A 7,650-nucleotide genomic window follows, 5' to 3' on the forward strand; every position below is an offset into this window, starting at 1 on the left:
TGAAATAGTCTGGAAACAAAAAGAAGTTTTCTCAAAAGTAGTTCTTAGGATGGGAGCATTCCATACTATCTGTAATGCTTTGTCGATTTTAGGAAAACGATTTCGGGATGCTGGTTTAAAAGACATTTGCATTGAAGCTGGGCTTGCTGTTGAGGGTTCCATCAATGGTGTTCTTGATGGTAAGCATTACAATCGTGCTGTTAGAGTCCACAAGTGTATTTATGAAGCATTAATGAGATTGGTGTGGGCACAATTTCTAATTTGGACAGAAAATGATCAGGAATCCCACTCCACAGCTGTATTATATTTTGAACAGGTGAACAGCATGGCCAGTGATCTTAACCAGAGAAGCTTTACCAAACTGTTCGTTAGTCAACTCTTGCCCAAATTAATGGCAAAATGGAACTCTTTTCTTCATCATTTGCGTTGTGATAATGGAGAACTATCAGCTTATTGGATGTCATACATTGACCTGGTTGAGAATGTAATTCTTGGGCTTTTGCATGGATCCCGTGAAGGGAACTGGAATTTGCATCTCATTGCTATACGAAGTTTAATTCCATGGTGTTTCGCATATGACAAAGTCAATTATGCCAGATACCTCACTGTGTATTACGCTGAAATGTTAGCTCTGCCAGAGAGTAGGCCTGAAGTTTATCAAGCATTTAATGCTGGACAGTTTTCAGTTCAGTTGTCTAGTTTCAACCCTTTTGGACGAATACCAGTTGATCAAGCTACTAAGGTGACTGTGAACAAAGATACTCAGACTCCAGGAGGTACCACTGGATTTAGTTTGAAACCAGGTGCTGTTCAGCGGTTTTACATGACAGCAGAGCATCAAAGTGCCTTCTTGGCACAGTTAAGAAACATTGTTGATGGAAAAAAAAAGCTAAACTCCAGTATCCTGATTTACAACAGACAAGAATTCAGAAAGATGCAGAAACAGTTGCAACAGTGTGTGAACTAATTCAAGGTTGGATTAATCCACTTACTGAGAACCAGGATCTACTGAGTATATCAACAGCTAGGAAAGCCCCTAGAGAAGTTGCTTTTGATCTGATGAAGGCACATGATATTGGTCAACAATGTTATTCAGATTTTAAAGATCAGCGCCTAGAAAAAGATCCTCCAGTAAAGAAATTTCATGACCCAATAGCATTGAATAAGTTAAAATCTTTTAGCAGCCTGTGTAAAAGGAAGCAAGTGAAATCTAGTGGCAGAGTGGCTATATTGAAGGCAGACAGATCTCTTTTTGGGAGAATTATTGTGATGGCTCAAGGGCGCAACCTCAAGATGGAAGATATTCTGTCCCATCCCCTTGGACCATTACCTTGGGCTTTGTCCACACCAGATGGATTGCTTAGAAAAACCAATAAAGCTGCTTTAGCAACATCTCTTCAAAGCAATGTAGCACCAATTGAGCAGTTACCAGATAATTTTGCATTGATCATAGATGGAATGAGCTTAGTGCAAAAGGTCAAAGGTGAGCAAACTACATTTGGTGATGTTGCTACTGCAGTATTGCAAATGGTGCTGAGAGAAGGAAAACATAACAAGAGAATTGATGTTGTTTTTGACACATACAAAGAAAATTCAATCAAAAACAGTGAGAGGTTGCTGTGAGACGAAGAGACTGGTCATCAGTTTCAGAGCATTGCTAGTACACAGATTGTAAGGCAATGGAGGAATTTCTTGTCAAGAACCACTAAAGAAACCAGCTTAATCGCCTTTTTAGTAAGTGAATGGAAGAGTACACAGCACAGAGAACAATTGGGTGAGAAAGTTTTGTATGCTACTGTTAGTGAGGTTTGTTACAGAATTACATCAGAGGAATGCGTGCAAGTACCATGTCTACAGTGTAATCAAGAAGAAGCTGATGGATGCCTTTTGCTACATGCTGCTCATGCAACAAAAGATGGATATCAGGCTGTAGTTATCTGCTCAGAAGATACAGATGTTTTCATCATGTTGTTAGCTTTCCATGATGCCATTGGAGTACCCTTATTTCAGAAGTGCGGCACAAAAATAAGGAAAAGAGTTATAGACATCAATAAAGATGGTTCTGGTGTGGGAATATCTGTGTGCCAAGCCTTAATTGGTATGCACACATTTACTTGGTGTGACACTGTCGGTGCATTTGCTGGTAAAGGTAAAGCTAAAGCTCTGAAGATGCTGACTCACAGCAAGGATTACCAAGATACCTTTATGGAATTGGGTAGAGAGTGGGATGTGTCATTAGATTAATGAACAAGCTTGAGCGCTTCACGTGCCACCTCTATGCTCCCAAGACATCTTCTACTAAAGTTAATGAGCTAAGGTATCATCTTTTCTGTGCCAAGAAGGGTGAGGTTGAAAGCCATCTGCTCCCACCTTGTAAAGATTGCCTAGTTCAGCACGTTCTTCGATCAAATTTTCAGGCTGTCATATGGCGAAGATGTTTGGAACAGAACCCTAGTATTCCAATTCCTGAAGGCAGGGGATGGAAGATTGAAATAGAAGGATCAGATACTCAACTAGTGGTAGACTGGATGACTGGTCAACCAGCACCCCAAGCTATTTTAGATCTTCTAGCTTGCAATTGTGCAAAGAAGTGTGAGCTGCCAAGGTGCGTTTGTATGACTAATGGGCTCAAGTGTACAGCAATGTGTAGACTGCAGGACTGTGACAATCAGGCTGATCATGCTGACGATGATGAAGGTGTCACAAATGAACTTCAAGATGAACTAGAAGAAGATTATGACTTTTAAAAATGAACACAAAATGTTTTTTGTACTTAGTACTACGATTGCATAATTTTAATGTCACATAATTACTATTATGACCATAAAAATTAATAGCTACCACAAATTCATTGCTATCATGCATTTTTGTGCTATTGGGATGGATACCTTCTCAAAAAAAGCAATGAGCCTTATTCAGCTCAGATGGTACTGACTGACCCCTCCAGCTCATGGACTATTAGGCATGTCTGAAGTGTCACATCTAGGCCATGTGTTTTCAGGTACAGGTATGGCACCAGATAAACAGAAGGTATCTGCAGTTGAGGAGTGGCCTACTCCTCACAGTGGAACAGATGTCCAAACATTCTTGGGTTTGGCTTCTTATTACCTCCGGTACATTCCCAACTTTTCTGATATTGCATGGCCATTACATCAGCTTACACAGAAAGATGGCATGTTTACATGGGGTGCTTCCCAGGCCAATGCCTTTGTGACTTTAAAGAAGAGGCTTGTCCAAGCTCCAGTTTTGATATATCCCACATGCCCCCATGTTTGTTTTGCAAACTGATGCCAGTACTGGCATCTGTTGGCTTAAGAGCCGTGCTTGAGCAGAATGGCAATATCATTGCTTAGGCCAGCAGGGGCCTCAACAGTGCTGAACGACAGTGTTTAGCTGGAGTTTTTGCAACAAAGCAATTCCATCACTATCTTCTTGGGAGACCTTTCCAGTTGTAACAGATCACTGTCCTCTGCAATGGTTATCATCTCAATAGATGGAAGGCCTCTTGTGCAGATGGGCACTAGTACTGCAGGAATATGATTTCACCATCAAATACCGTAAGGGTTGTTTAAATAATAATGCCAATGCATTGTCATGTTCTGTATCACATTCAGTTACAGCTGCAGCTACTTGTGTGCTGACAGACACTTTCAAAGAGCAACTACAGGCAGCCCAACGTGATGATTTTGTCATTAAGCAAGTGCCTATGAACATCACCAGAGAAACCTACTGGTAGGCAATGGCGTCATCCTCCACTTGTACGCTTTCATCAATTGTGGACACGGTCAAAGTTAGTTGATGGTGTTTCGTGCCGTGTATATACTCCTGGACAAACCAGTGATGTTTTGACTGTCACAGTGATGCCTCACTCCTTGCAGCAGCAAGCCCTGCAGCACTCCCACAATGACTGCTCAGTGGGTCACCAAGGTTCTGACAAAACCCTGGTAAGGAGCTTACTGGGTCAACATGTCCCAAGATGTGGAGAAGCATTGTCGTGAATGTATGGATTGTCAGCAAACCAAATTTCCAAGCACCACTCACTTCCATGCCTATTGCAGATGGTAGCCATTAATGTTTTGACAGTCCAGTGACTCAGAGCGGCAATCGATATCTACTGGTAGCTCAAGGTTGTTTTACGAAGTGGGCAGATGCCATTCCTATGGCTGACCAATCTGCCTCTACCATTACCACAGCTTTAATCAAACTGTTTTTCCACACTGGGGATGCCAGTTGTTATCCATTCTGATCAGGGTCATCGTAATTTTGAAAGCTCCATGCTGAAACAGAGTCAAGAAGCATTTGGAATAGCAACCACTGCATACCATCCAGAAGGGGATAGCATGGTTGAATGGTTTAACTGCTCCCTACTGCAGTTATTATGAGTATATACTGATACACAGTCTGATTGGGAAAGGCATCTTTCATTAGCCTTGTATGCATACCGTACTGCAGTCCATGCATCCACCGTGATGCATCACCACATGCCCTGATGTTTGGCATGCCACCACACTCATCCCTGTTTGACTCATGCCATAGTTTTGACCCTCATCATACCAATTTCACATCCGTGACCAGCTGGCTAAGTTAAAAGACTTTGTGGAATCAAATTTAGTTGCTTCTTCAGTAACTCAAAAGAACTACTACTATGATAAAAGATCGACTCACGGGTGTTTTGTGTCAATGATCATGTGTGGCTTTCAGTAGCAGTTGTGGGAAAGTTAGCATCCTAACAAACATAGCTACAACATTAAATGGTACCTCCCATGATCAACTTGCTTTAGGCATGCTTATGAAAGGAATGAAGTGATCAAACTCATGTTGGCTTGGGTGATTTTGCCCACTGCAGGCTATCAGCCTGTAATATGCTTGGCAGAGCACAGTAATTCAATGATAGAAAGTGAGATTTGCAATGCTTGAGGTCTTTCTTAATTTTAGCAGGTTTTTAAGGTTATGGTATACCATAAACCCACATGTACACTATAGATCATTTTTCATGAATTAGGGTTTTAGTTTCTCTTAATCCATTATTATCAAATATTTACGCGTTCTTAACTTCTCATTAATTGACATGGAATTCAAATATTGTCATGAAAACATGAGTTGTCCCCATACCAATTAGTGAAAACTATGAACCAAACAATAGACCAATGAAGAACCATGAGAACTTAGCAACAATTGTAAGGTTTGAATAACATCACTTGTGAGGGACTGACAAGAGGATTTGTGAATAATGAGTCTAGTTGCTGAAATATGGCTACAATATGGCCTAAAACAAGATATTGCGGTCACAACATTAATTTTTAAATTTGTATCACAAGCACTACAAACATTATTTCTTACAAAATGGCTCTGTCAGGACCTAGACAAGAAGCCAAACCACTAGTTGTTTATACAAAATGTTGACAGCTTGTTTGACAGCCCTGATTTATGGTAGGGTCTACAATCCAAAAAATCAACTTTTATAAATCAATCCCCCTACCATTGTTGGATGTTCATTGTAGTAGCTATCCCATTGCTAAATGAAACCAGAGGCACGATTGTTGTCTTCACAGAAATATCGATTTTAGTATCTCACAAGATGCAAAATTTCATTTTTTTGATTTTGTGCTCCACACAAAGGACCATTGCTACTTAGCTAGATATTATCGAGAGTTATTGTAGTTAAAAGTATGTACAATAATAAGCAGAGCAGTCACTCTAATAAAGCAGTCACAGTGTTAGAGCGAGCTACGTAAGGATTTTTATATAGTTTATCAGCTATAAATGCGTAGCTGATGAGGTGGGCAGCTATTGTAAGCTGGCTGTGACCTTTTTTCGTTTTTTTTTGGTCTCACCTTACCAAACCAGAGACAATGTAGTACCTCAGTTCATTTCCGCCCCTGGTCAGCCCCCCCTCATATCAACTACTTCCTCCGCCACTGGTGATGTGATAAGGTTGGATGCATAGTCTGTATATGCAGTTAATCTGGAAAAAATCTGAGACTTCTCACCATCTGGGTGAAGAGCATCAATAATTTTGTCTGTCATTACAAGGGATTCTCTCAATGGTGCCAAAGTTCTTTCCAGTACTTCTGATGCCACAATGGTCACCTAATTTTGTTTAGAATGATGATAAATGATGGATCAGAATGTTTGGTAGTAGTAGCAGTTGGTGTTTCTGTAATTTCATATGATGCAGTATATCTACCAGCAACTCCACCCAGCTCAAATCGAAAGTGAAAGATTTTGTGCTTTTTTCAGTTTGTTTTGGGGTATTTTGCAACATAATGGTGATCTAGGGTGATCTAGTAAAGATTTGAAACTGCTGAGGAGCATGAGAGGTAAAGTAAAATTTGGACGATTTAGCTGCCTCCCGTGCTGCATAGTTTAGAGCAAGGCGTGGAAGCTGTGGATGAAATTGACAACCGCTGCTACCAAATGCACAGGGACATCTTTCATAGTTTTACTCTTGTTGTAGCTGCAGAAGCACTGGAAATGGCTAGGAAAGCATGACACAATCTTTAATGCTGCAGAATTTTGACGCTTGTCACCCAGATGGTCAAAAGTCTCAGCTCTTTTCCAAACTAACAGCATAGACAGACTATGCACCCAACCATAACAAAACAGTATGAGGAAGAGTTGGCTTCTCTTGCCTTGGGTGGTTAGGGCAGTCTGAAATCGAAAATTCATATTTCTTTGTCTGTTTTTTCAAAGAAAGCAACCCTGTGCCGGGCACCCAGCAAATCATTTGCTTATTACTATGCGCACTTTAAACTAAAACAACTTTGTGTGTAGTACAACTGTGTGTAGTACAAAATTTTAAAAATAACTTTAGCATTTTGTGAGATATATACTAAAAGTGATATTTCTGTGAAGACAACAATCATGCCTCCGGTTTCAATGGGATATTACAATGAACATTCCACAATGATAGGGGGATCAATTTGTAAAAGTTGATTTTTTGGATTGCAGATCCTATTTTTGGCTCAGGAAAATATCGCCACTAGTGAGCAAAACCACACATGTGCTTACAAGTGTGCCAGTTTGTAAGTGTCGGCAGTGTTGTTTCAATGTTATCTTGTACTGTTACGTGTGTTCTCTTGTACCTTACAACTGTCCAGTCAGCATGCTATTATTGTCCTAACAATTTTAGCCTGTTACCAGCTGATACACAACACAACATCAAGCCCACCTTAATTATGTAATAAATTTTTTATTCGACAGTTGCTCACTATCCCATAATCTTAAGCAGGTCTTTTAGTGGATTTATAAAGACCTCATTATTTCGCAAATATCTTATGCATACCATTTTAAATGGACACAAAAACTAGAGCAGGGGCGGATCCAGGATTTTGCTAAGGGGGGGGGGGGGCACACAGATAAAAGTCACTCCACAGTGTGTGAAGCATGAGCTTTTTAGGGGGTCTGGGGGCATGCGCTCCCCAGGAAATATTGAAAATTTAATGTTCTGAGATTGAATTTGGTGACAATTTTTACTGAAATTTGTTGATAGTTCAAACACTGGAAGATACTAAGTTAAAAACCAGAATTAGTGTAAATGCCTAGGCTGCTCCCTAAGGAAATTTAAAAAAATTAACATTCTGAGATTGAATTTGATGACAATTTTAACTGAAATTTGTTGATAGTTCAAACACTGGAAGCTACTGAGTT

This window comes from Dysidea avara, chromosome 7, assembly GCF_963678975.1.
Source record: "Dysidea avara chromosome 7, odDysAvar1.4, whole genome shotgun sequence".
Classification (NCBI taxonomy): domain Eukaryota; kingdom Metazoa; phylum Porifera; class Demospongiae; order Dictyoceratida; family Dysideidae; genus Dysidea; species Dysidea avara.